Source organism: Vicugna pacos, chromosome 5 (genome assembly GCF_048564905.1).
Source record: "Vicugna pacos chromosome 5, VicPac4, whole genome shotgun sequence".
In the NCBI taxonomy this organism is placed as follows: domain Eukaryota; kingdom Metazoa; phylum Chordata; class Mammalia; order Artiodactyla; family Camelidae; genus Vicugna; species Vicugna pacos.
This window is the reverse complement of record NC_132991.1, coordinates 23,577,797-23,605,127: the sequence shown is the minus strand read 5'-3', so window position 1 is coordinate 23,605,127 and position 27,331 is coordinate 23,577,797. Positions and strand designations below refer to the sequence as shown.

At 37.2% G+C, this 27,331-nt stretch overlaps 1 long non-coding RNA gene across 4 annotated transcripts in view; it reads right to left on the bottom strand.

Moving 5' to 3' along the window:
* LOC107034178 (uncharacterized) overlaps nt 1-27,331 on the bottom strand; it is a 561,724-nt gene that overhangs the window by 504,097 nt on the left and 30,296 nt on the right. For all 4 annotated transcript variants that reach the window (XR_004190107.2, XR_012072565.1, XR_012072566.1 and 1 more), the window contains exon 2: nt 8,169-8,284. This is a non-coding gene — a long non-coding RNA (uncharacterized lncRNA). The remainder of the gene's footprint in view (nt 1-8,168; nt 8,285-27,331) is intronic.

The following is a 27,331-nucleotide window of genomic DNA, read 5'->3' as shown; positions in this document are numbered from 1 at the left end:
TCGTATGCATACAGTGCATTAAACATTATGATCTATGAGAAGAACTGAACAAAGACTGTTCTCCCCATTTTAAATATCAACATCCGCGAGTCAGAGATGTGAAGTGGCTTAATCAAGACCACAAAGCTAATTTGCAAGAAGTTGAAGTGAATTCCAGGTCTAGCCCTTTTTCTATTACACAATACACGGTTGACTACAATTCCCAGACATCCTAGGAGGCAGTAGAAGAGATCTTTCTTCAGTAATGTAATGTTGCTTTACTCTGTCCTGATTATGTACTTTTTTAGCCATAATGACAAATGCTATTTTAAAAACTGTTCACTAACTGATATGAGAAATCACCTTCTGAAGATCCAGTCCTATCCCACACCTTGCAGTGTTTCTTATATGCTAATGTAAAATGTTGGGGGTGGCAACAGCAGGGAGGAGAGAAAAGACATTTATTACATGAAGAAACAGCACATATTGATTTTTCTTTCCATTGCAGAGACAGGTAATACAATTTCATTGCCTATTCAATATGAAAATAGTACTTAATGGAGTTATGGTTTATGATTTGGCCACCGTGTCAGACTTCCTTTCCAACAACCTCCTCTTCATCTCAGATTCTACCCCAGGACTCTAGGTCACTGGATAGCTAGATCTCCCCATTTAGGACCAAGTGCAATTGGTCCTGCAGAACAGGAGATGGAGCATATGAAAGAAAGCAATGAGCAAGGGGCCACTCTTTATAAGGTATTCACCTACAGTGACAGTGGCTGAAGAATACTGGAGATACACGCCCACAGGGGCTTTCCCTCAATAGCACAAAAGAAAAGGCCACTCTGCCCCCAGAAGATGTGTCTAACAGTCCAAAGGTCATGGCAATTTGAGGATTTATTACTTGTGGCAGAGTTTCTTCCAGGCAATATGTAGTCTCAAAAAGAAGGTGTTAGGTTTATTGTTCACTTCTTGAGTTATTTCCTTAAAACCAGTTGTGAACGCTGCTGCAGATAATGCTCCATAGGTCTCTCATTTTCTGCATTTCTTGTAAGCAGAAGCACTGACATCTTTTGTTCCAGCCTGTCTGTGCAAGGATATCTGTACAATGAACAACATGGGAGATAGAGAGAGTATCTCTCTCTCGAGTAGTGGGACAGCAAGCTGGTTGCCCAGTATGAAACTTTCAGGTCCCCTCGGTGCTCAGAATCCCTCAGAATTCCCCCAAAGACTTCTGTCCTGTGTTACAAATGAACTGCACAAGCGGCTGTCACCTGGCTCTCTCAGGTCACTCAGTAAAGAATGAGGGCTTTGCGGGGACCAAATACACTGATGCTTATGCTGCTCACTGAGTTGTGAATAATGAAATCCCCTGTCTCTGACCTAAGTCTCTCTTGCTGACCTGGCCTTGAAATGACCAGTAAAAACAACAGTATTTGTGGTGTTAGTCACACTTCCCTGCTACAGAGATGAGTACTGAGTTTTATTGTGGATCATTCCTGTTGCCAGCTCAATGAGCTGGTCTTCAATATTACTGAGCTAACGAGTGAAAAAACGAATTAAAAGTATCTTTTCCAAAACTTTAGTTCAATGCTGAAACAATGCTAGAAAGTTATTTAATAATCTACATGTTTGTACAATTAGGTGAAAATGAATTTCATACGTTAATTATTCTGACAGATCTCAACCTCCTATAAAGCCCCCATCACCACCACCACACAAACACACATGTATTTCTGGGCAATCCCAAGGGATCTCTCTCACGTACTCCGTCCCTTATCCCTTCAACCTCTACCATGCTCAGCCATGTTCTGTCACTGATTTAGGATTCTTGTGACTCTGACCATTTGGCTCCACCAGCTCTCTTGATACAGAACACTTCCCCACTCGTAGTGATCTTTATCCCATGAGACACAGACAAGCCCCACCAATAGCCACAGTCCAAGTGCTAGGGGCCAAGTTCCCTGAGGAGATCTCGTAGCATAGTGGCCAATGTTTCTTCTCACCCTGGACCCCAAGCAATGTACTCCTTTCTCCTCTGAGGTCCATGGAGGTGGGGAGATGGGCCCTCTCCTATTGTGATATACTCCATGCTGACTCAATGTAGCTTGGGCAGCAAAGTTCTTTCTAGACATGTCCAGAACCAGATTTAAATATGAACCACCCCACAGGATCTTTCTTACTATCCTCAATGTCAGTGGCTCATGGATCAAGCTCAAAATGCATAGAACTTTCTTCACCATTTTCACAAAAACTTCCATGAAGCTAATCTCCCAGTGGGCCAGACATGCCTGAACATGCAGGGGTAGACACACTGGAAAATTCGTACCCCAGCATCTGCATGGTTCATGTCTCCACCCCCTTCAAGTTTGGCTCAGAAGTCATCTTGTCAGGGAGGCCTTTCCTAAGTACCCATTAAAAAATATTAACCTCCATTGCCATCCCAACATACCGCTTCCCTGCCTTTTTCATTCTGTTGCACTAATTACTTCCAAATGTATTATAAAATGGATTTCTTATGTTATTATTGTCTTCCCCACAAAAATATAAGTTCCAAAAGGGTAAGGGTTTTCATCTCTTTGACTCACTAATGTGCTTAGAATGGGGCCCAGCACCCAGTTGGTCCTCAATAAATATTTAAAGAATGAATGACTGACTCTTAGACTCAAGCCACATGTGTGATGTGCTCCTCTCACATAAATTCCATTGGCCACATGTGCATTAAACTTGACATCCAGTAAACATACTTTGGCTGAAAAGATAATTGTGAATAATGATGCAAAGACGATATACCCCACATGAAGGACCAAGTAGTTGGATAAATACAATGATCCAGTGTCTCCTTCTGGTTATCTTTCACCTTTGAAATGAGGTACAGAAAATACAAATAGCTTTAGCCTGGCTTCTCTAGTCTTTGTAATGATTAGCCATTTTTAAACCCACATAGTTCTTATATCCAATAATATAATTTTTAAAAATCTCTTTCTCTTTCTGTTGCCCATTTAAAATTCCTTCAGAAATGAATTATAACTCCTGAAACTTTAATGTGATTCAAGACATGCAGTTAATGTCTTAAGGAGGTAGGATAGATTATGTATGTATGTTAACTGTGGGGGAAATTAGTGAGAATCTGCCCATTTATTATGTAGGAGTAACAAGTCAAAATGAAAAAGAACATCTTGATTTGGGGTTTACAAATCTATGAGGCAACACTGACAGGCAGGTAAATTGCTACAAATTTTCAGGAAAGCAATTAGAATATACAAAATTCCTTTAAAATATCCATATATTTGAATGCATTTGTTATATTTTTAAGTATGTATATAGAAGAATGTTCATGGAAATATAATTTATAATGAATAAAAATTGCAAACAACCTAAATATTCAACCATAGGAGAATATTCAAATAAGTTACATTCTTATTATTCTGTATAGTAGAATATTATTGAGTCACTTAAAATCGTGATTTCAAAGACCATCAAAAGAAACTGTTCTCACAACACAACACTGAAAACTTAAGGCTGCACATTGTAAGGCTTACTTTTCAAACAATAAATACATAATATAGCCACAGGAAAAAGTTGGGATGAAATTTCCAAGTATGTTAATGGTGATTGCTTCTGTTTCAGTAAATTTAGGCAGCTGAAACAAAACACCATAGACTGGGTGGTTTATAAACGGTGGAAATTTATTTTCCACAGTTCTGGAGGCTGGAAGTCTCAGAACAGGGTGCCAGGATGGGAGGCTGAGGGACTGCTTCCAGGTCACAAACTTCTCGTTGAATCCTCACAGGGCAGAAGGGCCTAGGGAGCTCTTTGGGGTCTCATTTATGAAAGCACCAATCCCATTCATGTGCCTTCCACCCTCACAACCTAATCACCTCCCAAAGGCCCACCTTCTAATTCCCCTCACATTGAGCCTTAAAATGTTAACAAATAAAATTGGGGGGAACACAAATATTCAGATCATAGCAACTTCTGAGTGTGGAATTAGAAGTGATTTTACCAGTAGCTCCTAACATATCAAAATATTGCATTGGCACTGGCCAGCATGTTGAAGATAGATAGGCAAAACATTCTGGTGACAAAAGATTTTGTGAGATATATTTAGATGATGATGCAAAATAAACTGAATGTAGTCATAGTAAGAGCTGGCATTTAATGAAGTCTGACTTGAACTGGGTACTGGGCTGAACACTTTAATCCCTCTGTGAAGCAGGTATCATTATATGTTAGAGATGAGGAAACTGCAGTTTTCAAAAGATGAAATAAGTATTTCAGTATCACATGGCACATTAGGGGCAGTATGAGATTTGATTCAGAATTTTCTACCTCTTCTGCTTTTAAACACTATGCTCTGTTTAAAACAGTTGAATATGAACCACCATGAGTGAGCTTGCAATTTAGTTTTGGTTGAGACAAAGGATTATTTTCAAATAGTTTAGAATTCCTGATGGTAATTACTACTCAGATGATTACCACCTTTTAACTCTTGGTCAAATTTTCACTACCTCTCTCCAGGATAAGGGTTTCAGTTTCTTATTGCTGATAAAATATATACTTTGGCTTTGACATAGACCAAAAATGGAGATATTTACAGTGTTAATCAATTGTAATTAAACCTTAATTATAATATAAAGCTTTCTTTCCCTAAGGGGAAAAAAATCCTTTCAGAAAAGATACTTTTTAAACTAAAACTAGTACAAAATATGAAGTCAGAAGACTAGAATTGATTTCCTAATAAAGGAAGAAAGTTTTAGAACCATGGCAAAAACTGGCCTTCAAAAAACATGACAGTTTCATAGACGCTGCCTCTGAATGAAATGTTGGGGGCTCTCTTGGCACTTGTCCCAGACATCCAGGTAGAAGAGGGTACACTGATTACTTTAACTAAAATAATCTGCTTTTGCACAAACCCACCTCAGGCCCAACCAAATGCGAAGCTTATCAAACTGCCAGATCAACTAAGGAGAGAAACTTAACTGAGGAGAGAAAGTAAGCAATCTGCACAAGAACTACCTTATAACCTAAGGTATTCACAGTTTCATTTTACCTGGAAGAAAATTCTAAATTAAAAAAAAAAGAGTTCCTAGAGAGGATGCTAAAACATGCAAAGTAGAGAGAGGGAGAGCTGTACAAACTATATTTACTATGAAACAAAGCAAACGAAATTAAGAGTTTTAGCTCAATTTTTAGAAAAGAATAATTTCTAGAAAAAATGCACATAAAAATGAGGTATAGAATTGTAAACCTAAATTTTGAAGACAATGCTGCCACTTTAGATGGTAAACATTTTAATAATCCCACAGTTTAAAACTATCTTAAAAGGAAAAGACCAAGGAGTTATCAAAATGTTTATACCAGTCTGTTTTAAGGAATCCATATGTTTAGAACTTGGTGTGTTGAATATATGTTGTTGTATTCCTCAGATACACTCTAAAAAAGAAAAAAAAACTTCTCATGACTTTTAATCTACTATTTTGTTAACAGATAACATCCCCAAGTTAAAATATATATATATTCTTACAATAATGTCCCTTCCCCTGAGGCACCCCGTGGAAGGTAGCATCAGAAATGTAATCAGATAACTAGGGCTATTTCAGCTGCCTGCCAAAATATCGCTCATGACTGTTAAAGTATGCTGAAAAACACCATTACATCAATGGCAGAAAGGGCATGATTGTTCTTATTTCTGGAATTCTTCTGATGTGAGTCAATTCACTGGGTGGGATTTCACTGGAAAATGGCTTTAGGAACATGTTAAATGAAGGAAGAACAGAACCAAGCCTTCAAAAGCAGACATAATGGAAAACCATAGAGTCAGACTTCACCCAGCAGGCAACGACAGAGATCAAATTCAAAGTGAAATTTGTAGCTACGAAAACACTAATTATCTGCATAATTTTGATTTTTATTAATCTAACACTGTTTCCTCTTAACAGTTCAAATAAAAACAATTCATCCCCCATATACACAAATAAAATTATGTGATTTTTGCCTTTCATTTCAGACCTAGCAACATCAGATTAATGAAAGAGAAATAATATGAGGTTATTTGAAATATTGTTTTCGTATTTGCTCCAAAATCCAAAAGGTACATAGGAATTTGGATAACTTAGAGGTGCAGAAATAAAGCATAACAAAAAAGTACTTCCTGATATATTTTTAAAACTCCTTAGACTCATAGAACATTAAACCCAGACAGAAAACGCCACCATTGTGCAGGCCTGCTCTCCCTGTAACTCCCTCCAGCTGAGATGACGTGATCCAGTTTATGATTACAGAGTACCACTTATTAAGCAGCTCTTCTGTGGACCTTTTATTATTTCACATGTTTGTTTAGTCTTCCCAACTAAGTTGAGCTAAGGAGTTGCCTTTGGTCTGTCTTATTATTCCCCCAAAGGGTATAGTATAGAGCCTTATCCACAGTGAGCACTCCGTATTTATTTGTTATTTCCAGATAAGTTCAAATAATTTTTTTTTAATTAGGAAGATGAGCTCTCCATGCCTAGATAGACATATTCCCTGTTGAGGGTTAGGGCGAGGAAGGTATTTATCATATCTAGTAAGTATGCTAACAGTTAACATGGTACCATCTTGTTTAGTAGTTTTCAAACCTTTTTTTTTTTTTTCATAAAAGGAAATCTCATTCAGATACCCAGTGAACAACATTGAAACTCTTCTGGTTGAAGTAAGTGGAGAGGATTGGGTGGAACAGCAGGTGGGGAGAGGTGGAGGCACAGAGGAACTGCAGTGCAACCAGCTGGCCCCTAACTCACCACTCGACAAAGGCCACTGAGAACTTCTCATCACTCTAGAGCACTGCTTGAAAGCCACTCGTTTAGTCTATTGCATAATTTATTTTAATGAAAAGGAAATTTCTGCTTCCCCCTCTTGCCAATTCAGCCACTGAAATTAAATCCTGTGTTTTCAAAGTCTATTATAAATATATGTTGAATAAATGAATTGACCAACTGAATGAATACTTATCACCAAACTGAGTAAAATTCTTATTATAATTACCATATTTTCTCTAGTTGACTTGAATGGGATATGAGAGACAGTCTAAATATAACTGGAATTAGAGAAATGAACAAGTGAAAAGTATTAACTAAGACTGAATGCCAACATCTGAAATATTTCTAAGTTATTTTACAAAATAAAAATTTGAACACACAGCATTCTTTCCTATCTATGGTAATGAAATGGATTCCAGGACACATGTATGTTTCTGCTGCCCTGAATTCATGCCTCCCTCTTTTGGTAACAGCAGCTCAGTTTTTTTCCCCCCTTTTGGGAGCTCCCCCTTCCCTATGCACCAAGCCTGGCAACCTGCCCTTCAAAATGTTCCACTCACTCCGTACCCACCCACCTCATGCCCAGCCATGGTGCAGGCGCATTACCCAAGCTAGACCCTCTGACCCTGAGGTATGCAGCTTTCCTGGGATGTAGGAGCAGCTGGAGCCTCTGTGCCTACCCTGCGGACAGTGAGCAGGCTCTCCACCAGGTGCTGCTACTTGAATCCCTGCAGCCATGCTATGCTGGCCCAGAGCTTTTTGAGCCCTGATTCTTCAGCCGCTTCTTTTCTTCTGCAGACTACATCATATCTTTCCAATATCACCCTTACTTTATTTACTTATGTATTTAGTTTTCTTTATTTCTTTTTAAATTAACCAAAGTCCATTTCAGAAACCCCAAAACATTTAGGAATACAGGGGCCCCAAGCACTGATAACAGGGAGAAATTCACTGGAAGAAGCTTAGATCAAACAAGTCATGTTCACAGGCCACAATGAGATAGATAACAAAGTCTCAGCTTGGCTTATGAGGATTCATCTCAATATTATTAAGTTTTTTTTTAAATAATGCTTACAGTATCCTACAACCCAGTCATGTGCAAACTAAAGACCATTGAACTGAGAACAGGAGAACAACTCACTATGTAGTTTATGGAACACTGACAAAATTTTTTTGAATCTCCATTCTTTATCTATGAAAAGATTAAGTTAAAGTAGATCTACAATGTGTCCTCTAATTGTGACGTCCTATGAATTTTTAAGTTTACAGATATAAAGTAACAGATACCAACAATTAATTTTTTTTTTTTTTTAGTCTGAAGTAGGTGCTCTGAAAAAGCCCCTGCTGTCTTACTTGAAGGCAGTATTTAAATTTAACACAAGACTCACTCACCCAGGATCAGCCTATGCTGTGGTGTGACTTTCCTCCAGAGCTTTGTAGAATCTCTTTTTGTGATGGAAATCAGTGCCACTTTCTCTGTACTCACATTTTCCCTTTCCGTTCTCTTTCTATGGTTGGAAAAAAAATGAGTTATAATTAGAATCAAGAAAATATTGTAAGGATAAATACAATGTATCTTGTTTTATAAAAGGTCATTCTTTCAAGCTATCAAAGCCCTATACAACAAATATCTAATTGATGGTCACAGCCTCCTCTGTAGGGATAAAACACTATGCCTGGTTTACAGATGAAGAAACCAAAGAGGGATTCAACAGAATTTCAGTTGGCCATCTCAAATCTGGAACTAGAAATTCAGAGCACATCCATTTTAGAACACTGTGTGTTGGAGTGCCAAATTAGCTCAGTTTGTTGTAGATGATTTTAATGTTGACCTAGAAATATGTGTAATACATTTATAATGAAAACAAAGTGAAAGACATTCAAATAGCTAACAGTCAATCCTAAAACAAATAGCTATTACAGTGGTTTTCAGAATAAGTTCTTTGGTGACTAGTTGATGACTTCTGTGAAACTCCCATGTAAGTGTGGCAAGTCTAATTTACTGTACAATTACAGAAAACTAGATTGGAGTCTTCACTGAAGACCAAGTTATACATATTAATAGTAAGCTGATACTGATAAGTGATGATCATAACAAAAATTGCATGTCACTCATGAAGCCAGAAACATACTGCCCACCACCATCACTTTTCCCCAAAAGCATGTCCTTAGATAGACTAGCCCAGGATGAGAAAGGAAGCTTACATTCCTCGCCCATCAGATAATGCCTGTTTAGCATTCTATCATCCACTCTTCCATTTATTAAAAAAAAAATTACTCCATGTGCCAGTCACTGTGCTATATACTCCATCAAATTATTCATCCATGAATCTCTAGAAATCTTTCTTTCAACTTCGAGAACTGCAGGAGCCCAGGAGAACGGCAGTCAGTAAAGGAAGTGGATGCCTTTTCCTGACTTGTTTAACAGTATGCCTTCATGTATTTCCCCTTAAATTATTTGGTGGAATGATTTAATTTCCTTAGGGGGATAGTCATCAGTGACTGTTGACAGACTCCTACAGAAAGTTCCTGTGTCATATAGGAGCAAAAAGGCCAAGGAACTTAGTAAAGTCCCAGTTTAAGATTTTTCCAACTGCCATTAGACTTCCAAGATGTAACTTATGAGACAAGGTACATGTGGCCTCCCATCAACAGGGAGACACTTTTCCCAGCCTTGAACACAAGAGATAAATATCAGCTACAACTTCAAGTGTGTAGAGGGAAGGAAAAGGAACATTTTTCAGCACCTGCCCTTCATCAGGCACTAAACTAGACTCTTCCAATCTCATTATCTTACTTAATCTTCAGCTATCCCCTGTTCAGTTAGACTTTTCCTAGCCGGCCTACCAAAACTATTGAAAGCCCTCAGGCCTTAGAAATTCATCATATCATGCCATTACTGGATCACAGAGAATTTTACAAATATTTTTTATTATCATGCTTGTCAAAAATGTGCTGCAAATTAAATAAACATCTTTAATATGCTAATACTTATCAGGCCAGTTTGTATGAGATAAAAATGAGGAGCTGAGAAGGAGAAGTTTGAAGACAGGCTCCTCTAAAGGTATTGCACACCCTGATTTCAAACTATACTACAAAGCTGCAGTAATCAAAATATTATGGTACTGGCACAAAAAGAGATACATAGATCAATGGAAGAGAATAGAGAGCCAGAAATAAACTCATATACTGTCAATTAACATATGACAAAGAGACAAGAATATACAATGTGGAAAGACAGTCTTTTAAATAAATAGTGTTAGGAAAACAGAACAGCTTACATGCAAAAGAATCAAAGTAGACCACTATCTTGCACCATATACAAAAATTAACTCAAAATAGATTGAAGACTTGATTTCAAGAACTGAATCCATAAAATTCCTAGAAGAAAACATAGGTAGTAAACTCCTTGACATAGATCTTGGTGATAAGTTTTTTGGATTTGACTCCAAAAGAAAAGTCAACTACAGCAAAAAATAAACAAATGGAACAATATTAAACTAAAAATACTCTGCACAGCTAAGACAGCCATCAATAAAATGAAAAGGCAACCTACTGAATGGGAGAAAATATTTCCAAATCATATACTCAATACAGGATTAATATCCAAAATGTATAAAGAACTCATACAACTCAATAGCAAGCAAGCAAGCAAGCAAGCAAACAAAAAAACCCAACCCAATTAAAAAAAAAAATAGGCAGAGCATCTAATTAGACATTTTTCCAAAGAAGACATAAAGATGGCCAACAGACACATGAAAAGGTGCTCAATATTACTAATCAGGAAAATGCAAATCAAAACCATAAAGAGATATCCCCTTATATCTGTTAGAATGGCTGTTATCAAAAAGATAAGAAATAGCAAGTGTTGACAAGGTTGCAGAGAAAATGAACCCTTGTGTACTGTCGATGGAATGTAAATTGGTGAAGCCATAATGGAAAACAGTATGGAAGTTCCTCAAAAAATGAAAAATAGACTTACCATACGATCCAGAAATTCCACTTCTGTGAATTTATTTATCCAAAGAAAACAAAAACACTCATTTGAAAAAGATATATTCACTCATTGCAGTATTATTTACAATAGCCAAGATATGGAAACAACCTAAGTGTTCATCAAAGGATGAATGGATAAAGCAATTATGGTATATGCATACAATAGAATATTAGTCTATTAATATTCTATTAAAAAAAAGTAGTAGTAAAAAAAAAAAAAGAATGAACTCTTGTCATTTTGACAACATGAGTGGACCTTTAGGGCATTATGCTAAGTGAAATAAATCAGACAAAGACAAATACCATATGATTTCACTTATATGTAGAATCTATAAAATAAAACAAACAAACAAAACAAAACCAGACTCAGATACAGAGAACAGACTCGTAGTTGCCAGAGGGGAGAGTAGCTAGTGATGGGACAAATTAGGTGAAAGGGATCAAGAAGTACAATCTTCCAGTTATAAAATAAGTAGCTCATTGGATTGCAACATATAGCTTGGAGAATATGGTCAATAACATTGTATGGTGACAGATGGTAACAAGACCTATTTTTGTGATCATTTCATAATGTATATAAATGTCAAATCACTATGTTGTACACCTGAAATTAATATAATATTGAATGTCACTTATGCTTTAAAAATACTGCTCTGGAAGCCTCAGATGCTTCTTAAATATTATTTACACACATGAACACAAATAAATATATTTGTACATCAAGTCTCTGAAAAAAAAGTTTAGCTACAGTATTTTAAAAAACAAAGACAGATGTATTTAGACATTTTTTTCAAAGCTAGATTATAAAATATATACACTTTTTTTAGCTTTGAAAACTCAAAACTAATGTCTTATCTTACTCTGCCTGAAACTTGCCAAATGGCATAAAGAAATGGCTATCCTTAAATATGCCCTCAATAAAACAGCCAGTTATCTTTTTTTAATTAACAGATAATGTGCTATTTTGTCTATTTATACAGATGCATAAATTTTAAGTTGTCATTTGTTTTAAACAGATTAAACAACATATTCATATTTCAAAGATTATGAAGCTTTTTCTTGTGACTGTCTTTTTATCTTCAAAAGAAAACAATGCTAATAGTTTCCTTTTTCCTATATTCAACGACTATTTACTACCCCTTCTTGATGTGGGCTTTCAAAATACAAAGAAAGTTTGGCAAGTTTTCAATGTCCTTTTTTAAAGTCTGTTCTTAAGCGCTTGTATAAAAGCATAAAGAGCACTTCTTTGGAGAATTGATAATGTTCCACATTCAGTATTTGTATATTGAGTACTGTCAGTTATATTTAATTTATTCATTCATTGGAATCTGTTCCGTTAATCTGCATGCAGCTGATTTCAGGGAAGCAACATGATCAGAAGAAGTCAAAGTTAACATAACAATTCCCCTTCTACAAAAAACAGCCCAAGACTTTATGGGTCCAAATTTCAAAGCAAGTTACTGTATTTGCAAGTTTTAAGTCACACTTGGCAGTTTCTCCAAACACAGTGGTCAGGAACTGAAAAAAATAAACATGTGTTTCCAGGATTTTCTTTTCACATGCCACACAAAAAGTAATGTTACAACTATGTTTTCACTCCCTTTAAAAAGTTCTTCTTAAGGAAGAAAGCTTTGCTGATTTGCGTTATTCTAAGGTAGATTTTACAAAATAACATTAAGGGGCAAGATAAATGTTACTTCCACTGTATAAATGGAAGTTTAACTTCCCCCAAAGGATTTCTTGAAAAACCTGATCTACCATTATGCAGTGATATTTTGTACTTTAAATCTCATACTTAACTTCTGAACACTTAGCACTTCCCATCTTTCAGGTGCCTTAAACAAAAGAGAAAATAAAAGAATCAAACTATATACAATTCTTAGGCAGCAAGTCTATGGCTGTTCCCATTTTGCCGAAAGAATAACTGAGGTAAGGTACATTTGTCACTTTTCTGAGGCTTAACAAAGTCTTAGTAGCTGCAGAAGGATGAAAATTCACAGGTGTGTTTCTTATTCAAGACAGAGGAAACAATCAATCATAAAGTGGGGTTTCAGCAGGCCGCAGAGGCCCCCAGTCCCAGAAATATCTCTGCTGCTGGTAGGCCAGGTGGCCTAAGCATACACTCCAACCTTTCCACCCCATCTGAAAGTGTTGCCTTGGAAATTCTGACCTGTTAAAATGTAAATATCATAGTTTGTAGGAATAACAATCCATCAACTCATTAGGAGGAATTTATTTCTCAGTTTCCTAACAAAGATCTGGGATGACAGCGAATAGGACCCAGGGTAGAAAGTGATTTGGGTGGAGATTAAGAATAAAGAGGATTCAGTGTGGAATCCTTCTTAGGGAGACTGGATTCTAGTAGAGACCATGAGCTGCCGTGGGTAGAGGTATGACCCTACCACCTGGAAGAGGAGGGACAAGATGAAATCTTGATAGAATGCAACAGACTTCTCTGAGCAAGATGGGTGGTAACAAGAATGTTTCCAGGGAAAAGACAATTGCAAAGGGTTATTAAACACAAGGGAGGAAAAAATGTTCCAGCAACTGCATTCCTTGCTATTTACTCAAATGAGTTGAAAATTTACATCCACACAAAAACCTGCACAAGGATGTTTATAGCGTCTTTAATCATAAATGTCAAATTTGAAAGCAACCAAGATGCCTTTCAGTAGGTTAATAGATAGTAAACTGTGGTATATCCAGATAATAGAGTACTATTCAATGCCAAAAAGAAATAAGCTACTAAGTCATGAAAGACATAGAGGAACCTTAAATGTATATGACTAAGTGAAATAAGTCAACATGAAAAGGCTACATACTGTATGTGATTCCAAGTACACGGCATTCTGGAAAAGGCAAACCTACATGCAAATGATAAAAAGGTTAGTGGTTGCGGGCGGTCAAGGGAGAAAGAAGGGTGAATAGGCAGAGCTCAGAGGATTTTTAGAGAAGTCAGACTACACTGAATGATACTATCATGGTAGATATGTCATTAAACATATGTCCAAACCCAAGGAATGTGCAACACCAAGGGTGAACCGTAATGTAAACCATGGACGTGGGATGATAATGATGTGTCAATGTAGGTTCATTTGTTGTAACAAATGTATCACTCTGGTGTGGGCTGTTGATAGTGGAGAAAGCTGAGTGTGTGGGGACAAGGAGTATATGGGAACTCTTTGTACTTTCCACTCAACTTTGCTGTAAACCTAAAACTGCCCTAAAAAATAAATTCTATTTTTTAAAAAAGCAACTGTTTAACAACTTTGTCTAGGATGGTCTTTCTTAATCTTTATTTTGTTTTTGTTTTTGTGTTTAATCTTTGTTATTGTCACTTTGGTTAAATTATGAACTCCTTTGAGATTCCAATGACAGCCGTACTTTATTCTCTCCCCATAAAAAAATAACAGCACTTCTACACGTTATCACAAACAATGTATACAATTTCAGGTGTTCACGAATTCCCTGAAATCCATCCGTAAAACTAATACTAACTAATGTTATCACATGCTCATAAGTACCAGACACTTGGTTAAGCATTGTCCTACACTCTATCACATTTCATCCTGGCAACAACATTAGGAGGTAGATACTTTCATTCCTCTTTGCTTATGAGGAAACATAAGTGCAGAAAGATTTGTTTGTTTGTTTGTTTTAACAGCTGCTGAGTGTTTAAGCTGAGTCTCCAAACCTCACCTGATCCCAAGGAGCATTTTCCTAACCATTCCCTACAAAAGAGTCTGACTCTGGCGGATGATGGGTCCCAACTGGGCACCCCTCATCTAACAATGGGTCTGTTTGCTCACTCCTAAGCTCCTATTCCTCTGTCAATAAAATATTTTTCTAGGACCAGTATGTGGAGATTACACAGAGCTGGACCTACATTAGAATAGAACGTAATCATTTGCTGCTGATCCAGTTTCCACAATTGACCCCAATCCACCCCCCCCCCCACCTATCAGGCCATAGTTGATGGGTGACAGCAGGGTTTCTCTGTGTTTACCTGAGAGCAGAGAACTTGGATGCCTGCCACAGAAATAAAAAAGGCTGGGTCAGCTCAAGGTGAGTCTCGGTGTCTGATAAAGAGTATTTCATAATTAGTGCTAACACACAAACCACTTATACCCGTAAACTCTGAATAAATTGAGTTAAACATGAGTAAATGAAACAAAAGACAGAAATAAAGTCCAAATCCCTTCACATGGTACAGATGGAGCCCTCATAACCCCTTTCAGCCCCTTTTCTGGCTCTAAAGTATGGGGCCTTCCTCTCAGGCCAAATCAACAGAGCTCTTCCAGAAAGACATCAAGTTCAAGGCATGTAGAACAGAATGCATCATCTCCCTTTCTGAGTGGCTTTCTAATCCTAATTTTAAAATCTTAATGAATGAAATCACTGCCCATCCAGAAACATAAGTATCATTCTGAGAGCTTTCCCCTCTCCCATTCCCATTATTTAAATTTTCTTATGTCCTAGTGATTAAACCACTGAAATATTATTTTAAGTCTCCCAGTATTTGTCAGGAATGTTACAACAGCCTCCTAACTGGCATTTCTACCACCAGCCTTAACCCCATCTCCAAGCGTCTTCTCAATACTGTCAAATGAGTTATTCAGTCAAAAGCATTAATCCATTATTCCCTTACTCAAAATTCTCAATGTTCCCTCATTTCTTCCAAATTGTTTCCAGACTCATCAGCATGTTATAACAGGTCCTAACTCCCACAAATCTCCACTCCATGCTCCATCGACACCAAGCATGGGAACCATTTTTTTTCTCAGTGCATTTTCACAGAGAATTTACCTAACCATAACACACACCGCCCCCAAATCCTAACCTCTCTCCTCCTCCCAGCCAAGGCACCTCATCAACTCCATCACAATGTACGTAACTCCATGTTCTTCAAGATTCAAGAATCGCCTACAATTGGAAGGCTTTTTTGAAAGCCCAGCCTAGAAGAGGTGTCTCCACTGTAAGATGAACTAACAGACCCACCACGTGCCACTGGCACCAGCTGGAGGGGCACCGAAAACTGAGAATAAAAACTAATTCGAAATCATTTTTAAAGCAATAATAAACTTATACCAAGTAAAATCAAAACTTTTCTGGTCTTGACTGCACTGGTTTTATAGTTTAACATGATTTTTATGTTTAATTACAAAGGAGTACAACACAATTTTTCAGTGGCACACCCTGTGTATCCCTCCTTAGTGCTCCCATATGTAAGAGACCCTCTATAATTGTTGCTTTTCTTGAACGACTGGAATGTGAGTTTCTCCTGAACAGGAACTGTGGCTTTCCTTGTTTATACCCAGTGGTCATTAAGATGCCTGCCAAATACTAGGAGTTCAATAAATGCTTATGTAGAGAAGGAAAAAGGAAGGAGTAAGGGAAGATGGAAGAGAAGAAGGGAGAGAAAGAACAAAGAGGGAGGAAAGAAGGAAGTTCCTTCTAGCCCTAGTATCCTCTGCTTCTAATTTTGAAACTGAATTCTCAATGCCCCTTCTACAAAGATAGCTTTGATAGCAACATACAGAAAGACAGCTTTGAACAAGGGCAACACTGAAGGAGGTGAAAATCATTCCTTGTCAAGCCCACACTACTCTAAGGTTGAGCTGATTGTTCCCTGGCTCTAATCTAAAAAGGCTTTTAATGTAAATCCACTCTCAACCTTGGGCTCCCACAGGATACGTAACTAGTCTCTGTTCACCATCTTCCCCAACCTGCCTGGTTCCTAGTACATACCTCAAGATGCTCTCTGGGCTACCAGGGTCTCAGGTACAAACTAGAGGATTCCAGAGCGAGGCAGCTCTACATATCAACTTTCAGAAGACTCTTAACCTGAGACAATCCAGTAGATGGCCCAAAGTGTGGTGTGTTCTGCTCACACCAAACCATGGGTAGTGGCCCAACCCCTTCTACCTTATTTGTATGACAAAAGCCTACAAATCCAATAGGTCACAGGGCCCTTTTTTTCTTCATTAAAAAAATAATAAAAGGCTAAACTGAGATAGACACTTTATGAGAGCCAAAGTACTTGAAAACTTACAATGAATTCTTATGACAGGAATTACATTATGCACAATATAAACATCTGTATTTAAGGAAGATAATGGTTTAGCTCCAGGAAATAACAGCTAAGCAGTGATGAGTTAAGCAAATGTTTTACAGTTAATGGAAATAAAAATTACATATTATTACAGTTAAAAGATGCTGAGAGAATGGGACAGGAGGTAACATACCAATCGACTCTAAAGCAAGAGAGAATTAAAGGTTCTATAAAACAGACTCTCCCTTAAAGAGGGAAACTGCAAAAAGATCAAACTTCTTGAAGTTCAAAGATGCTAAAGTCTACTGTTTAAAACCCATTACATATGTAGTTACTGGCATAGCCCATCTCTTACCTTCCTCAGAGTCGATTCGCCTCTGAAAATGAGATATTTAAAGGCAGACTGTTGGCTTGGTGTCTTGGATGGCAGATCACAGGGTTCCAAAGCCCTTAAGACTCTGTAGCACTAGTTCTTACTAAGTCGTAATTAACTTCATTGGGAGTTACATGATAGCAACTTAGAGCAGAATTTGGCCGAACATTTTTAGTATTCTTGCACTTGGTAATTACTACTTCAGTGGGAATCTCAAGTAAGAAACAGGGCAGAATTTGGCCCACAAAGAGAAGCACATCAAGTAACTAGCCCAATTTATAATGCCAGTAACAGAGTGTATTAAAATCTCCCATGAAGCATCCCCATTAGCTCGTTGATTTCATCATAAACGTAAATTCAACCAAAATGACTACTCAGATCCTTTACCAAGTCTCCATGAAGGGCAGTGTATATGGGAGAATAAGGCTAGGGAATGGCTCTGTATACCCAATAACCATCCTAGAAGGGCAATTATGTAAAACTAAGTAAAGGCTAGATGCTGCTTGGCAGTTTAACCACATAATAAATTCTTGTTGATGCAAGAAATAGGAGCCATTACAGCACTAGTCTGAGCATTAAATATCTGAAGAATAAGATTTAAACCTAAGATTTGGACTTGTGTTTCAAAATGAAAACCTAATACTAGACTCAGAATGATAGTTATAATGATAGTTATATATTAGAAACCTTTAAATTATACAATATGCAATTTTTCACTACCATTAATAGTGGAATGTAACATTTCCTGAAACTCAATCATGATTCTTTCTTCAAAAGTGTTTATATAGTGCATGTCCTAATTTTTATCATAAAAATGGAGACTTTTTTTTTAGCTTGCTTGTTTTAAATTACAGTATTTATTTGGAAACTAATTTTAGGGAATTATCAATTTGACATTTGAGTTTAAAGGACAATCAAGAATCACAGACTGATGGAGAATATAGAAAGACAATATTTTTAAAATAAATTATGTCTTCACCACCTATGTTTCTCCCAGTGATTCACCTGAGGCACTAAAGAAGATAACTAATTCATTTCCTGAGGACAAACTCACAATCCCTTGATGCGTGTCTTGGCCAGACTTTCAATAGAAGGTCATTAACATCACTTCCCCAACAGCCTAAACTGAATCTTCCTTGTCATGAAGGCTTCATTCTCCACCACCACCATTCTACCCCGCGGCAGCCCCCCAGCTTTTTAATGACAACAGCATTGAGAAACAAAAGAAAAATCATACCAGTATGTCCTACCAAGTAAAGCAGACTGCTCTCCCATTGGCCAGCCCACCCATCAATGCGCCATGTTTGTTAACATTCTGAAAGACATTTGTGCGGAGAACAAATTGACGGAGCCCATGTTTATATCAGAAATTTCAGAAATGGCAAGAGATTTATTCATGGATCTTAACACCCATTCAGACTGTCATAAAACACAAAGGACCAGATTCAATAAAAACTCTCTCCAACTTCCACAACACTAAAGTCTGTGCGAGCCTTCAAAACAAAATCAATTTTTCCAGTTTTGCAGAGGGCTGTACAGACTTCAGTAGCGTGGAAGCCAGCTGGGGCATTTCCTTACTCACCCCCTAAATTAGTCTCAAAAGTAGTTTTGAGGACCACATTTGATCAGAAGAATTTGCATGCTTTTTTTCTCTCCCTCTCTCTCCTTTTTTTTTCTTTATACATATTTCAGAGTACATCACATGGAGAACAAACAACAGAACTACAGCATATGTCTCATGCAGTTAAAAGCTTTAAAACTGGCCCGTAAAACAGCATTCTTTGGTACACAGTGAAAAATATTTTTCGATTCCATAATCCATAGTGCAGTAAGTTGGGTATAATCACTTTTAAAAGTTGCTGTGTCCATGGACAGCTGTTCTTCATACATACTGGGAATGTTTCCTTTACATTCCTAAGGACATAAGAGTTTGACAGCAAGCCAATACCTCTAGAAATGGTGAAAGCTAAACACACCCCATACTGATGCCTTTACTCTCCCAACAAACTTTCTCCCACAACTAAAATGTTAAAACTTTTACCCCACAGCCCACATTCTGAGATTAGTCCAATAACTAATGTTCTGTCCAAGTAAAATACATTTTGTCATAGCTTGAAAATTTTACCTTTCACAGAAGTATAGTATTTCTGACCAGCAGGGAACATATGTCAACATTATCTATTATTACCCAATGTCAGGACCAAAAAGGGAAGGTGGGTGGTGGATGTTAATAACGACTTAAGCGATTTCTAAAAGAGGCATTTGAGAAGTACAAAGCCAGAAGTTTCAAATGTTTTGTCTTATTTTCGCTGTGTCAGCAACCTGCTACCCCCCCACCACCACACGAACAAATCTAATGCTGCCTCCGACCCAAAGCCTAGTTCTCTTTTCAATTTTAGCCAACGCTTTGCTAAGCTGGAAAGTTTGAAAAATACCCTAGAAAACTTCTCCACCAGAAATGAAAAACAAAAACATATGACCAGCAATGATGAAAGCAACTCCCACTCACTAAGAAAAAGATTTTCAATCACAGAAGCACACGGCTTTTGGATTTGAAAATTTATTTTCATTTTGCAAGCTACTTGTCTGGTGTTTAGATTTGGGGGTTCAGTTTCTTATTTGACACTGGAGGAGGTGGAGGAAATGCTTGTTGGGTTTGTAATTGTATTTAAGCAATTTCCACAAAGGTAAGCAGAAAGCATTCTCTTCACCCAACAAGGCTGCAGAGGAGACAACGCCCATCTCCATTTCAGTATGGGTTTCCCTGCATGAGGAGCTGGAACATGCCTTCCCCTTTTCCTAAAGTTGGGTCAGGATGTGGCACAAAATATATAGTGAACCAGTGGTTCACCATACCGCCTATCCTGGGAAGCCATGACCATGAACTGCAAATATGCTTGGAGGCACCCTTATTGGGAGAAATTAAGTTCTTGTTGTCTCTTTGGGCAATGTGGTACTACCCAGTGTTCCTCAAAAAAATAAAAAAGAAATTTGAGTTTCTACTTCACCACATGCACATCTTGGAGAAGAGGTTACTGTGGGTCACAGGTAAAGACGTGGGTCCTGGTTGAGACCCAGAACAGGAAGTAGTGGGTTAAGATGTCCCCTGAGCCCTGGAGATTTGTGCACTTTCCGTCAATGGCATAGTGTCTTGGGGTTCCAAACCTATTGGAAAGTAGGTTCTCATTCATTCATCTGTTTGGGTACTGTAAAACTGAATCTTTCCCTTTGAAGAAATCATTCAGGAAAGATTATAAAATAAAAGCATCTAAATAAATCCCTTATGCTAGGAGACTCTTAGGCCTCAGAACACTGAACCCATGGCAGAGCACGTGTCACAAGACTGTGGAGGAACGTGGCAGTGCTTACTGTTCTGACTTTTAAAGGAAGTTATTTTAATTCATTCTTCCTCATCTCACTCAGCCTCTGAGGACAGAAGTCATGGAACTATAGGTTCCTTCTAGATATATTACTAAGGCAAAAAAAAAAATTTTTTCATCCTTTTACTTAAGTAGTAAATGTTGCTACCCCAATAGTATTTTAATTGCAAACGAGCAAAAGTCTGTGTTCATCCCACAACTGAATGGTGGATCCAAAACGAACTATAGAGAATTTTCTGCTCTTTACGGGAGGTGATGTTGCCCAGCCCACCAGGTAAAGCAGAGGTAGTCCTTCCAGTGCTGCAGGAGAGGTGGAGTTCCCTCAGTTCCTCTGGCTCGTCAGTCCTTCTCACCTACTCCTCCGGGACCATGTCTATAACATGGTGGGTGAGGTCAGGGATTTGCTTACATTCACAGAAGAGGAAAAAGTTAACTGGCCACCTCTCATTTGGAACATGGCTTCTGTGAAGCTCCACCTGAGCTAACAAACCACAGAAGTTGTTGTACAAAAACAGTACTAACCTAGATAAACAGAGTGTCCCTAAGAAGAATCATTAAATGTTGAGATGGAAAAAAAAAAACCTTCAAAGTTCAACCTCCTTATTTTTAAAGATGAGAATTGGAGCCAAGAGACTGAGCCATTTGCTATGTCACACAGCTCAGTAAGTGCTCTGATTCTGCTGCACTCAGACATGACATCATGGGAAACCAGGTAGCAGTGCTGGAAGCTAGGGTCCTGGTCCCCTTAGGGCAGGGTGTTATGTAGCAGATTCAGAATTGTGTGAGGGGAGCTTCTGGGGTACTGATCCCTAAATTAGGCTGCTGTTTTCATGTACTTCTTCACCTATGGTGGGGCACTTTTCTGCAAATATGCTGTCTTTCAATTAAAAAAGATGGAAAAACAATTAAATACAGTAAAAAAAAAAAAACCCACATATATGTATCAGTTCTAGTAAAAAAAAAAAAACTCTAGATGTAAGATTCTAAAGTAAAATAAAACACCACATACAAAGAGGGTTTACTTAAGTTAGGTTATCATTTCAACCCAAACACTGGGAAATAAGAATTCCAATAAGGTGAACAGTAACATGTGTCTTCAAAATAATAATATTATTAATAAATAATTTTCATTTTTAATGTAATCAGGTTACATAGTATTCTCTTATCTCATTCTCTTAAAACAACCTCTTCTATAAGGAGAAAATTTATTTGTATCATCATTTTATAACTATGAAAATTAAGTTCAGAGAGAGTTATTAACTTGCCAAAAGTGACAGAGCTAGTAGGCTGGTACAGCAGGAAGGAGAAGCTGGGTGTTTGACTGCTGCATAGCTGGGCATTCTCGGCGCTACAGTGTATTACCAGTAATAATAATATCATGCTTTTGTGGGGACACAAGACATTCTCGTGCCACAAAATGCATGTCAAAGATTAGGCACTTTAGGGATTATAAACATGGAATGGAAACCTACCTTCAAGAAATCTGTCTGTTCATAAGGAAGTGAAACAGCTTAGTTTTTAAGATGTAAGTTCAATCACCGAAAATTAATCTTATGGGACAATTTTTTCTTCACTTGCATTTTGAGATGGCCACAGTCTAAGAAAAGCTGAAGAAGCATTTTAAGCTAAAATTGCCGAGAACTAAGTTCCTTTTTGAGGCTAGAAACATTTTTAGAGGTGGAAGTGGGGGAAGAGCTGATATTTTAATTGTTTCTCTCTGCTGGTGCATGACTCATGAACAGACTTTATGCCTTATAGAGAGATTATCAGACACTAAAGAAAACACCTCTATCAATTTTTGTGTTTTTACAATTTGGAATCTAAAACATATGAGTGATGCATAATCTCTACCATATTCCACCTAGTAAAATTTGCATATTAAAAAAAAGCTTTGAAGAGACAAGAAAATTAAAAGATGAAAATACATCAGGGCCTTCTTCCTACCAATGTCATCTAAGCAGCAAACCTGGTTGAGCTTTGGAAGCTTTGCCAGTTTTAATGTTGAGCACATTAATTTGTATTATAGCTTTTTGAGTGAATAAGTTACTTGTTCTGCTTCAGAGTTATTCTGGAACCTTTTTCTGGTTAATACCATCACAATTCTTGCTTCTTATATTAGTCTATGATTAATGGATGACATTTGCCTGAATTTGGGTTGACTGTTAATACACTATATTAGACTGCAACTGACAAGGTCCCTTCTTCAATTTATTTGAGGCTTCTTGCAGAAGAGTAAAACATATCATGGATCCAGATGCAAAAACTAGCCAAGAACAGACAGGGAAAGGATTAAGCTAAATTTATATAACAAATAATCAGGACATGATAGAATTTAGTCAATTATTTTTGACCCTCTTATTATCAATTTGGAGGAGTATACAGTCAGTATGTTTGGCTGCCATAAGAGGAATAGCTGTAAAGTTTAAAAACACCAAATTGATAAGCTACAACCAAATTAGCATGTAAACTAATGTAATCTTTCTGAAGGGCAACTAACATGAACTAAAAGCCTAAAATCCATATATATTTTTGACTCAGCAATTCCACTTCTGGAAATATGTTCAAAGAGAATAATCAACAGTATGGATAAATATTTAGCTACATAGTTATTTATGCCAACAATATTTATAATTTTTAAAAGGTGGGAAACAACCTAGTTGTTCAATAATAGCGGATTAATTAAACAAATAATGGCGCAGCCAGGATAAAAACTATTGTGAAAGAATATTTAATGACACTGAAATAATTCAATATGTATTCTTATGTGAAAAGTGATTTTTTAAATTACAGTAAGATTTACTTTTTTTAGTGTGCATAAAACATAACATACATAGAAGAAATGTTTGGAAGAATGTACACCATTAAAAACAGTTATTTTTAAGTTGTGGGATTTTGAGTGGTTTCTACTTTTCTTCATTTTATATTCACTATATTTCCTAAATTTTTATAATGGACATGAATTGCTTTGGTTAAGAGAAAAACAAAGCAGATATTTTTTAAATAAAGAAGAAATGGCTAGCACCACGCTAGAGACGCATTTGTCAATGAAGCAAAAACAAAAAGTGCTATGGCCACATTATTTAAGCTCATTCCCTTTCAAAGTGAAACCCCTTTCCAACAAAAATGAAAATAAACTACAGTGGTTGTTTTTAGTTACCTTACTTTTCTGTGACCATCCTATAATTTCAAATATTTAAATTATCTGAGGACGATATTCAAGGAATCAGTTTACACACAGCAATGTTTTTCAGTGAAGTACAGCCTTGCCATTTAATCTGCTGTTATAAGTTTACATAATCTTTCAGTGTCTCAGTTTAATTACTAATAAAAAAGGGACAGACTGTGAGTCATACTCAAACCATTGAAGAATATTAGCCCAATCAAACCAAAAGGATGCTTTAATTTTATTTGGTCCTAGCTCCTGCTTTAGAACAGAATTAAAAACAAATATAGAGAAGGAGATGGAGAAAGTGAGTCACCTAATTTACATCTAACATAATGCAAACAAGTATTTCTTTAATAGGTGTTCAGAATCTGAAGTGCTAAATTATGGCAACTTAGAAGCAAATTTTAATGGAAATTCTTAGTATTTTTAATTTTACTGCAGATTTTTTTAGCTTGTCAACTAAGAATCCATCTGATTTTGAAAAAGAAAAATCTTTTACTTGGAGACAAAGGTAAGCCACAGTACACCACAAACTAATTAAATATGAATCTCTTCTGGAACAATGACACAAAGAAAAAGGCAAATTATATTTTACAACTCAGACAAAACAGTCATCCACCAAAAGAATATTGCCTTCCTTTAATTATTAGAATAAATCATTCCATGGAAAACTGTTTGGCACATAGTGCAGATAAGAAGATGATAAATATAATACAAAACAATAAAAGAAGATAGATTCTCTATTCAAGTAAACTCATCATAGTTGCAACTCAAACCCTGGAGGGACCACATACCAAGTCACCTCAGAGGCCTCAAAATGTCTATGATACTTCACATAAGACTTGGATATAACCTAGTCTGATTAAGATTGACCCAATGTAATTTTCAGTAACTGGCCTTTTGTAGTATTCCAACTAAAATAAAATATTTAAAACTTTTCTCAAAAAAAATTTATTTGTTGTTAGGAGAAAAGATGTGGCAGATATTCCATTCACTAAGAATGGGTTGAGTAAATATGGAGCTGGTCGTTTTCGCTTGACCAGGTAGAGCATTAAGCATCTGGAGGTAGAGAAGTAGGTTGGAGCACAACCTGGGATGCTGCTTGAGTTTATTTTTGAGAAGACTCCCTTTTCCAGAGACATTTGTGGCACTGAGAACCCAGGTGAATTTGCAGCTTTTCACATCTTGGTTGTGAGCCTCACAGCAGATACACTAGCAAGAAGTTGAGCTACTTTGTTCTTTTAATTAAAAGGAAAAAAGTAAATAAACCTAATAGGTTATTATTACTTACTATCTCACTGCCCAGTGTTCCTCATGGTCCGCTGATGAAGTCTCTTTCTATAGACAGACCCGCCCAACCTATGATAAGGCTTTCTAGCAGTGCAGAGAGGACTGCTCAGTTCTCACTTTTCTCAGAAGTAGCTTTGAGAGGGTGTCTAGCTCACTCTTGTCCTACAATTTCCTGTTAAGTTCCTCCTCCAGACTCACCTTCCAGTACTACCCTTAGCTCTAGAAAACGGCACATCACCCTTGGAAGTGTCTCCTCTTGAGACACATTTCCTGTATCAGCAACTTAGCTCTTTCTAAATTTCTATTTGGGTCTCCCTCAAATAATAGCATACCTCTCTTTTTTTCTTAACTATGTGAATCTTGACTAGATCTCTGTCCATTAACCCACCTCCCAGTTAGGGTACCCAACACCTTTCATCACCTCCAAATTCTTCCAATAATATCTGGAAGACTGTGGAACATTTGGGAGGAAATTCCAGTTCTCTGGAGCCACTAAGCCTAGCTTAGTGAATTTCAGCTCATTCTCCTGAAAGACTGACACTCGTGATGCAATTAAAGAACACAGATACATGAAAAATAGAAAATCTCTAATAATAACATGGTTTGCATAGAAAAATCAAGAGTGTAACATCTGACACTAGATAACATACATGTCTCAGTCTGTGCAGACACAACAGTATTATGAGAACGGAAAGGGAATAAATATAGAGCATATTTTGCAAGAATTTTGGCCATGAATATAAACGATGAGCAAAGAAGGGTTATTTAGGGGTAGTAGAGCTGAGAGAATTTGGGGTGGTGTTTTCATTTATGTTAATGATGTTTTTCAGATAAGGGAAATCTGATTATCTCTATAATAATATTTGTAGCTACCATTTAGTGAATACCCTGTGACAGGGAGTTCTTCACATACGTTTTCTAATTTAATCTATACAATTGACCTTCCTTATCCCCATTTTTTGGGTGAGGAAATCCAAGGTCCAGAGAAATTAACTAATTTGTCTACTGTCAAACAGCTAGTAATGAGAGAGTCTTGTTCAAACTGAGGTCTACAGACTCTAAAGCTTGCACATGACCATTCAAATGAAGGCAGTGAAGAGGGAAAGGCTAGAATGCAGGAAAGACCCCACAATTCTTTGAATAAACAAGACTTCACGAGAGGCTAGAGAAAAATGGATTCGAAACGTAAGTATAGGAGGAAAAGCATGCCTTGGAAGGTGGAAACGTACTTACTTCTCAGAGACAAAGCAAAGAATGCTTTAAAAATTAAATGGTTCTATATCTGAAGGTGACATTACAGCTAAAATGGTATTGAATGATCATCCAGAAAGTTAAAGTTTGTACTGGCCTTTACAGCTAATTACCTGCACTAGATGGTATGCTAAAACTTTGTTGAAGAGTAGAATTTGGTGCAGTAGGTCTGTGTTGGACATTGGCCAGCCACTTAGTTACTGATCTTATAATGAGTTTCACTCACTTTTCCAGCCAGCCCCACATTACAGGCCAGGAGCAAGGAGGATTGCATTCCTGACGTGTATTTAGCAAGGTCTTATGCGGTAAGAACTGCAGTAACCACAGTATGGTCCAATGACAAAGGCTTTAGACTGAGACAAGAGACCTGAGCTGTAGTTGTAGATTTACTAACTAATCTTGAAAGCCTAAGAGAAATCTGCTTGTTTGTGAACCATATTACCAGTCTGTGTAGGAGGGGATTAATTTGTTCAACAAACATTCATTGAAAGTGTAAGATGTCGCAGGCACAATTATATGTGCTACAGAGTGTACACTATACCCAATGTCTCCACTCCCCTGGAACTTACAGCCTAGTGAGGGGTAGCAGAGCCAGAAAATCACACAAAAAAAGGCAAATCAATAAGCAAGGTCTCAGAAAATAATATATAGAAACTAACACAGGGAAATATGAGAGAATATGCAGCAAAGAGATAAATTTCAGGCTCTTATCATATCAAAGCAAGAGGTGATGGTGGCTCTCAGTAAAGTTTGGATATAGTCAGGAGAGCAAAAAGGTAAGATCTACTAATGGATTGTATACAGGGTGGTAAAGGCAAAAAGGAGTCCAGGATAGGTTCTGGAATTTTTCTTTTCAACACCTACCTACATAAGATGAGTGTTAACCGAGCTGGAGAAAAATGGTGAAGATCAGGTTTGAGGGTTGATAAATCAAGAGGTCTGTTGGTTGGTTGTTAGACATTGCCCTACGTGGTCTCTGAAGTTAACTCCAGTTATAATATTCTGTGACTCTAGGCTATGATCAGAGAGATAGACCATTTTGAAAAA